We start from the raw sequence: 9,574 nt of genomic DNA, 5'->3' as shown, positions 1-9,574 counted from the left end.
GGGGGGTGGCTAGATGAGGCTTCTGCTATTGTCCTGGACCCCAAAGGGAATGCCGTTGTGCCTGTGACATCATCTGCCTTTCCCCCAGGCAGGTGGACCTGCATAAACCTCCCAGCAGGCAAAGTCCTAAGGGACTTCTGATCTGCATGGGAATATCTGGACCACATGGCTTTCTTGACCCTCAGCATCCTCGTCTGTTCAACAGATGATGGGGGTATGTCCACTGCGGGCTTTGCCATCCCCTCTACCTCTCCTGGTAAGGGACATGACGATGAAGACATTCAGTGCCCCGCTTCTTTTCCTCCTGTCACATGCTGCTCTTTCCCTGGCCACTGGATCCATGTAGAGCCTTCACATCATGTTCGTAAGAAGAGGTTCCACATTTGTGGAGGGCCCACCGCATGCTAGCAAATTCTCTGCATTCCTTGCCTCAACTGATGCTGCAGTCTTTGCTCCATTCCTCAGACAGTAAACTGAGGCTCTTGATCCCATAGCTGTGCAGGGTGGTCTGGCTGGCGCCGGCACTCTTCCCTCCCACCATCTCCAGGAAACGTCCCCCAGGAACCCCTAATCCCCATTTATTTAGGACTCAGGCTGGGTCAGCAGTCCTGTTGTCCCACTGCAGGCCACACGCTGCCCTGGCCTTTTCAGAGTTAAGCCAGGGACTAAAAAGGGTTGGCGCAATGCTCATTTGTCAGGCTGTGTGACTTAGGAAAGCCTTTCCCCTCTGTGCCCTCCCCGTGGCTCCACAGAGCCCAGACATGGCCCCTTCCAGCTCCTCTTGCCTGCAGCTCTGCGGCAGTAAGGCCACATTAAATATTAAAAAGGGCAGCTCCTGGCACCACCGTGACGTCAATTACTGCTTGGTGAGGGCTGCGGCTGCCTTCTCAAGGTGAAGCGGTGACCGGAATTCAGATAGCTTCCGTGGTGTCCCAGGGGGCTGACTGTGGGACTTGGAGAAGATACTGCTAATGTAAGGCATGGCAGAGGTCCAGAGCTTTCTCTGCTGCCCCTCCCAGAGCATCCTACGCCCGGCATGATGAAGTATTTGCTGAACACCTGCTCTCCGCCCGACGCGGCACTGTGCTCCAGGGGTGCAGCTGTAGTGTGACAGCGGCTTTACTTCGGGGGGGGGGGGCTACCCTTGTGGTGGAGAAAAGAGAGAAAGCCCCACTGTAGGACAAGATGGATGCCCACCCTGGCCTGACCCCAAACCATCCTTTCAGAGGAAGCTAGTTTCTGCTGAAAGCAGATGAAGGAAAGGGTCTGAGGTAGGTAGGAAAAGAAAAGGGGTAAGGCGAAGGGAACCTGACAGAGGACAGAGCCTGGTCCCAACTTTTTCTAGCCATTTCTCTGTAAATTGTATTTTCACCTCAGGGCTGTGGAGGAGGAGACACAGAAGCCACAGCTAGAGATAACACGGGTCTACAGCACAGAAGGCTGAAAGCACAGGGCGCTGCCAGAATAGCTCCCAGGCCTGATCCCCTTAGGCACTCCAGAGGCTGAGGGCGGGCGGGATTGACTTCTGCTAAATAGTGAGATCTTATCTCAGAAACAACAGCTACCTTACCCAAAAGAAAACAGCTCCAGGCCTTTGTCTGTTCTCATCACCCTCCCAGGAATTCTTATCCCCGTTGTCTGAGCAGACAAACAGACCCAGAGAGGAGCCCTGACAGGACCAGGGCCTGGGGATTCACAGGACACGTGACTTCAGGCTGCGACTTACCCTTTCACCCACACTTCAGCCGCAGGCAACCCGGGTAAAGAGTTGTTAGTGTCAGCATTCAGGCATGCATCCTGGCTGCTCTCAGGGGCCTAGCAGGACTCGTCAGCAGCAGCCAACATGTGACACCTTAGCCACTAAGTAGCGTTCTAGCCATATGTGCGTGCGCTGTCCCCTTATACAAGGCAAGCCCTTCCTGCCCCTCTTTCTTTCCTTCTGCTCTAGCTCAGAGGCCACCTCTGCACCTCCCTCCAATAAATCTCCCAGTGAGCTCTGTTGCATAGTGTGACTTGTGGTACCCTGGGCTCCAACCTGCCAAGGTCGCCTTCCACATTAAACTATTACAGTGTCAAACCTAAAGCCCCAACAGCTAGTAATAGTGAAAAGCAGAGAAAACAATTATTTTGTGTGGCCACGTGGGAAGAGGAACAAATAATGAGACCTAGTGGCACTGCCCCCACCCCTGGTCAAGTCCCTGGGGGCCCTGACGTGATGTTTAGGTTTAAATAGAGGGCAAAAGGTATGCATAACTAGGCGGTCCTGGGTGGGGTGTGTCCTCTCTTCCTGGTCTGGCTCCAGTCTCTTGATTCTCAGTGGTGGTCTGAGGAGTTGAGAATGCTGTAGGATTGCTTCCGGGAGACAAACTCTTCCTGGCTGGCACCAGTCATTACCAGGCTTTTCCTGAGGGACTCTTCTTAGAATTCTGGGGAAGTCTAATTTCTTGGAGACCATTGCTTTAATAGTCTGATAGTCAAAGGGAGAAACTACCAGTTTCTCTTTCAAATATCTTTTTTTAAATATTTATTTATTTATTATGTACACAATATTCTGTCTGTGTATGTCTGCAGGCCAGAAGAGAGCACCAGACTTCATTACAGGTGGTTGTGAGCCACCATGTGGTTGCCGGGAATTGAACTCAGGACCTTTTGGAAGAGCAGGCAATGCTCTTAACCTCTGAGCCATCTCTCCAGCCCCCTCTTTCAAATATCTTAACTTTGAGGCTAGAGAGATGGCTCAGGGGTTAGGAGGGCTTGCTGCTCCTGCAGAGAATTGAAGTATGCATGGTTTCTAGCACCCACATTGGGAAGCTCAACACTACCTGTAACCCTGGCTCCAGGGGTTCTGATGCCTCTGGCCTCTTTGGGCACTGTACTCCTGGGTGTGTTTGTGCATGATAACACACATAAAACAAACAAAATTAAAAGTAAAACACTTTTTTTTGCATCTTTGTTGGATATGGTGGCATTCACTTTTAACCATAGCACTTGGGAGGTAGAGGCAGGTGAATCTCTATGAGTTTGATGCCAACCTAATCTACATAGCAAGTTCCAAGCCAGTGAGGGAGCATATGTAGATAACATAGGGAGACAAAACACCAACAAAAAAACCCAAACAAGGCAAAAATGTGAAGAACTGGTTTGAAGGGGGCAGAATGCGATAGGAATAATGCTACCAAGTTAGTGGTGGGTGGTGGTGCCAGGTACAGACCCAAGACCAGCAACTGCAGAAGGGGCCATCATTCTACCATATCTTGGAGTAAGATAGTGAGTGTCTTCGATTGCTTTTTTATGGCCATGATTCTGTAAATTCCCTGCTGTCCCAAGACCTCTCTGACCCGGTCACTTCATGTTTCATAGCTGTTAGGCTGAGGCGATCGATCCTCTCACAGTCCACAGGTTGTTTTTTCTTCGCTCTTTTGTGTAGCCCTGACTGTTCTGGAACTCACCTGTAGACCAGGCTGGCCTCGAACTCACAGAGATCCACCTGCCTCTGCCACCAGAGTGCTAGGATTCAAGGCGTGCACCACCACCGCCCAGCTCACAAGGGTACTAATGGCACAATGTCCTGTAGGAGTCACCCAGTCCTTCCTGCAGTCACAGTTTCGTTCTCCTGGCAAAAGCCCATGACCACAGTACCATGACCACAGTACCATGACCACAGTGCCATGACCACAGTACCATGACCACAGTACCATTACCACAGTACCAAGACCACAGTACCATGACCACAGTACCATTACCTCGTGCCCATTTCCATGAGAGGAAACTGAAGTAGAGAGAGATGCACCGACTTGGCTGTTGGGAGAGAGCTGAGATTGCAAGTGAGGTCCAGTCTCTCGTACTATTCAAGCTGCTGAAGCTGGCCAGTTCAGGCTGAGCCCTGTTCCCACCTCAGCTCCTTCCCTGGTCATTTAGTCTTCTCTTCTTCCTCCTTTGTCCCTCTCTTTTATCTTCCACTCAACTGCCAACTAATTAGTCAGTGGTCAATGAAACGACTTTATTTCTCCACTGGGGTGTATGTGGCAGGCAGTGTGACCGTGATCTCTTTTTTTTTTTTTTTAAAGATATTTATTATGTATACAGTGTTCTGTCTGCATGTATCCCTGCATGGCAAGGGCACCAGATCTCATTACAGATGGTTGTGAGTCACCATGTGGTTGTTGGGAATTGAACTCAGGACCTCTGGAAGAGCAGTCAGTGCTCTCAACCTCTGAGCCATCTCTCCAGCTCTGACCCTGGCCTCTTATAAAGAGGGTCCTAGTGTGTGTTTCTGTAAAAAAGAGAAGGTAGAAAAGGAAGAATTGACCGGGCGGTGGTGGCACACGCCTTTAATCCCAGCACTCGGGAGGCAGAGGCAGGCAGATCTCTGTGAGTTCGAGGCCAGCCTGGTCTACAAGAGCTAGTTCAGGACAGGAACCAAAAGCTACAGAGAAACCCTGTCTCGAAAATAAAAAAAAAAGAAAAAGAAAAAAAGAAAAAGAAAAAGAAAAGGAAGAATTGCATTCGATTCTGCATCCATAGAGTAATCCCTGAGTTCGGGACTCCCACCACCCCAGCATCTGAGAGACTCTGAGGACAGAGGAAAACCAAGCTGTAGCCTCAGGTGTTTTCATCCTACCAGGAAAATGGCCACTTCCTAAGGAAGTAGGAAACAGGGAGTTGAAATGACAAGCAACATGGACTCTATGGTCAGAAAGAAGGAGGCTCAAACGATAACTCTCCTACTAACTGCAGGTCTGGGGTAAGTAGATGCCTCTCCGAACTTCAGTTCCTCCATCTCTCCAATGGGTGTAAGAGAGACAGATGTGATGAGGAATAGATCATACATCACGTTAAGTAAACTTCAGTTCCTCCATCTGTCCAGTGGGTATAAGAGAGACAGATGTGATGAGGAATAGATCATATATCACATCAAGTGCACACAATGCCTGATGCCTGTTACTTAGCCAATAAACACCAACCTTATCTATATCACTTTATGCAGAGAGAGGATACTAGAGTCATGCTGGAAAGAGGCGGAAATTGAATTATTTAAACAGGCCCAATAACTTGAGCTTGATCCCTGGAACTCATGGTAAAAGCAGAGAACATATTTATTCATGAAAGTTGTCCTATAACTTCCACACACATATATGTAATTAAAAGGAGGCAAAGGAGGAGTTAAAAAAAAAGGGACAGTTTTCACCATGTAGCACAAGTTGGCCTCAAGTCTTTTTCAAGTGCTGTGATTGCCACAGATTATGATCTCTGCTACCTGCTATGAGAGTGTTTCTTTAAAGATTTATTTCGATGTGGGTGTGTGCACTTCAAGTGTCGGAAAAGGGATCAGATAGCCTGGCCCTGGACTTCCAGATGATTTTGAGTCACCTGATGTCGGGGCTGGGAACCGAGCTCCAGTCCTCTCCAAGGGCTCTTCCGGCTGAGTCACCACTCCAGCTCCTGCAGGTTATCTCTTGTTGGAAAAACAGGGCAGGCTCTTTGCAAAGGTAGGATTTGCTGCTTGTGTGTCACAGCGCATGCCTTTAAGCCTTACACCTGGGAGGCAAAGGGAGGTGGATCACAAGTTTGAAAGCTTGAGGTCAGCCTGGGCTGTGTACAGAAAACTTGTCTGAAAAGGGGAGGGAGAGCTACTAAAAAACCAGAAAAGCCGGGAGGGATAGATAAGGACATTTTAGTGGGTAGACATTTGTGGGCAGAATCTGGGAACATGGTGTGCCCAAGATGTCCAGGGACTGAGCACTGAGTTTTAAAAGCAGCTCCAGGATCATGCTGTAAAGAACGAGGTGGAAACCTTGGTATCTTAGTAGGGAAGAAGCCTTCCCATCAGCCCTATGCTACAGAGCAACCTCCCACCCCCACCCTGGGACTCAGCCTTCTCCTGTGGCCTTGGCCCTCCCAGATTGTTTTGTTTCCTGAGCCAGGGCCAGTCCACTGCCATCATCTGGAAGAAGCCAGAAGGCTGTAACAATCTGTTTGCCTCCTACTAACATCCTGGGGAGGAAAAGATGTTTTTTTAGCACAGTTGCCTGGCAGGGAACCTTGGCAAAAACTCAGTGACCCTCTCCTTTACTTCCCAGGGAACCATTTAAGGAGCACTTGACAGTCACAATCTCAGCCCATGCTCAGAGGACTCTGACGGGTCAGGGGCAGCAGTGCAGACAGAGCCAGACTCCTGTGTCGCACTCAAGTTGGCCAGCCGACATCTTTCTTGGCTTCATTTCCCTTAGTTTTATTTTTTTTTCTTGGTTTTTCGAGACAGGGTTTCTCTGTGGTTTTGGAGCCTGTCCTGGAACTAGCTTTTGTAGACCAAGCTGGTCTCGAACTCACAGAGATCCGCCTGCCTCTGCCTCCCGAGTGCTGGGATTAAAGGCGTGCGCCACCATCGCCCGGCTCCCTTAGCTTTAGAATGGGAAGAACACTGACCTCACCTTAGCCAAATAGGAGTGTGTTGGCAAGCTGCTGCCCCATGGCCTGCTAAGGAATTTGTTTCCTTGTCTCATTGATACAGTCTCAACTGTTTATACATTTCTTTTTGAGAAAGGATTTCCCTTATTATTTATCACCCTGACTGTCCTGGAACTAAATATGTAGACCAGGCTGTACTGAAAAGAGATCCGCTTGCCTCTTCCTCAAGAGCCCATGTGTACGCCGCCATGCCCCAGCTTTATTAATAATTTACTTATTTGGAGTGCTGGCAGAGTCTTGCACATGCTTGGCAGCTATCCTCTCACTAAATCAGTGTCAGTGCCACACCTGTCTGTAGGAGCAGCCCTGGTTTACCAGCTGAATTCTCACACTGTTTGATTTTTCCAACACCCTAGACCTTCAAGCTAGAAAACCAAAGAACACTGCCATCCACCAGTAAGGTATTTATGTCATAGAAAAAAAAATCCTAGGGTCAAAGGCAAAGCAACAGGGTCAAAGGAGGCCCTGCCCCTAGCTCTTTTCCTAGCCTGAGACAGCTTCTCCTACCTGGGCCAAACCCACAGAAACCATACAGAAGCTGGAGGCAATTATGCAGGAGCTTCAGATGAAAGGATCTAGAAAATTCTGGCCAAAACCCCTAAGTTTGATGGGGTAGTAACACCTACCTATAATCCTAACACGTGGGTAGAGACAGAAGGCTCAGATGTTTGAGGCTATCAGGAATCTATCTCAAAAGATTAAAACAAACACAAATTTGAGGTGGACAAGATTGAACCTATCTATAATCTCAGTCAGCTCATGGGAAGCTGAGCCAGGAAAATGAGGAATTTGAGGCCAGCCTATGCTACATAGTGAGTTTGACGCTAGCCTACATTGTTGCATAGCAAGACCCTATCTCAAAACAAAAGACAAGTCCCCTGAACTTGTTCAGAACAGAAGCAAAAGCCCTTTCCGCCTTGCCCCATCACCAGAGCCCAGCTCTGGACATGAGCCTGAGAGAGACGGGAGCCGTGAACCGAGTCCAAGAGCCAGAAGTTCGAAGCAGCAGCTCACAGTTTGCAGCTCCCAGGACATTTTCGTGTCTCTAAGTGCCAAAAGCTGCTGTGGGTGCTGCACGGTTCCAGGTGGCTGGGAAACCTGTGGCTCAAGCCCAGGTTGGTGTCAGAAAGCTGGTGGGAGAAGCTTAGATGATGAAGATCTGACCCTTCTGTGTGAGGGTGACAAGCTGTGGCTAAGCAGAGACCAGGGACAGTGTCTGGGGTACGGTCACCACTCTGAAGCTCAGACGAGGGTAAGGGATTGTTAAGCATTAGCTGCTGCTGATACTGCTACTGACAGTGGCGCTCATATTGGCAGAGGAATCAGAAAAGTCATTCTGGCAGCAAGCTGACTGCACCAGGGTGTGGCAAGGAGTCTTCTCTTGGTGACACTAAGCTCAAGATGGTAGCCATGCCGACTGTGTGACTGCACCTCTCTGGAACAATACCAGGTCTTTTCTGTAATATGTCCCTTGGTGTCCAGATATCTCGGGCAGTTCAGAGTGTACCAGAGTATCTGATATGGGGAAGAGAGAGACAAACAAACCAGGCCATAGCTTTTCTGGTCAGTGGACTCAGGATGGAAGGTTTTGGTAATGCGTTGGGAATCCAGCCATGCTGAGGGAGCAGTCAGTCCCTAGCACTGTGCTCAGAATGGGGCACAGCAAAGAACCAAGCAGAACTGAGATGTCTGGTGCTTACCCTATGGTGTTGCTGAGTGTGGTGCTCTGACTGGTGCAAAGGTTTCTTTGTAGGCATTTTCTAGTATCCTTATGATTTTCTCTGGGCACCTGTAAAACCTCATTGTTTCCCAAAGTCCTTTCTTCCAAATGCTACCGAATGCCTTCCTGAAGTCAATGTAACAGACATATAAGTCTTCTCTAAATTCTTCATATTTTTCTGCCAGTTGCCTCAAAGTGGAGGTCTAATCAATTAAGTACTTGCTAGCTCTGAATTCATACTGGGACTCTGCTAGGATTTCCTGTTCTGCCCTTGATCCTTTGTAGGATAATTGAGAAGATCTTGCTGCTATGGCACAACAAACTAATGGTCCTGTAATTTGAGCAGTCCAGTTTGTCCTTCGTGTATGTGGGAATTATGACCGAGTGCTTCCATTCCGTGGGAATCTCTTTGTGTTCCCATATGTCCCTGAAGAGTCTGAGAAGCCTTGGCCCCTGAGCCTACTGTAGCCGCCTTTAGCTCCTCCACCGTGATGTCATCCACTCCTGGGGCCTTCCTGTCTTTCGCTCGCTCTCTTGATAGCTTCCTCTATCTCGCTCCTGTCAATATTTAATATTTCCTCATTGTCTTTGGTGTTTGAGTGGCTGCCAAGATGTTTCTTGTCGCAGTATTGTCTCCATCTCTGCTTTACTTCCCCTGGTCCTGTTAATAAATGACCTTGCCCATCTCTAATCACTCGAATCTGAGGAGCACATCTGACAGTCAAAGTCTGTGGAGAACTAAGTGATGAGTTTAAGACAATCACAGAAGTGTTGCAAGGATGCGTCTTCTCACCACTCTCTAATCTATTCCAGGAATTAACTATAGCAACAGCCCTGGAGGATGTGGAGCTAGGCGTGCCGATAGGTGGCATGCAGATCAATAACTTGTGTTTTGCCGACGATACAGCACTACTTGCTGAAAGTCCAAATGAGCTGCAGGCTGTGGCAAATAGAGTGGTGGAAGTCAGTGAAAATCTTGGTATGACAGGTGGTGGTGGCGCACGCCTTTAATCCCAGCACTTGGGAGGCAGAGGCAGGCGGATCTCTGTGAGTTAGAGACCAGCCTGGTCTACAAGAGCTAGTTCCAGGACAGGCTCCAAAACCACAGAGAAATGTAATTGTGTAAACGAATGCAGACAGATTGTAAAAATATATATATATACAGCTTTAATAGATTTACAGAATCACCGTTCCCGCGGAGAGGCTGGGAGCACGCTTGCCAAATTTATGTGCAAACATTAGCCCGAGGCGAACACACCCCCTAAGGGGCGGGACTTATCCCTACATCTCCCCTTTTTGTCTAAATAAGACAGAACTAAACCAAATACAACTATATACAATAATAACAAATAAATATAACAAACAATATTGAGAACAAAAGTTTTG

The sequence above is a fragment of the Microtus ochrogaster genome, unplaced genomic scaffold (assembly GCF_000317375.1).
Source record: "Microtus ochrogaster isolate Prairie Vole_2 unplaced genomic scaffold, MicOch1.0 UNK6, whole genome shotgun sequence".
Taxonomy (NCBI): Eukaryota; Metazoa; Chordata; class Mammalia; order Rodentia; family Cricetidae; genus Microtus; species Microtus ochrogaster.
This window is presented reverse-complemented; position numbering follows the sequence as displayed.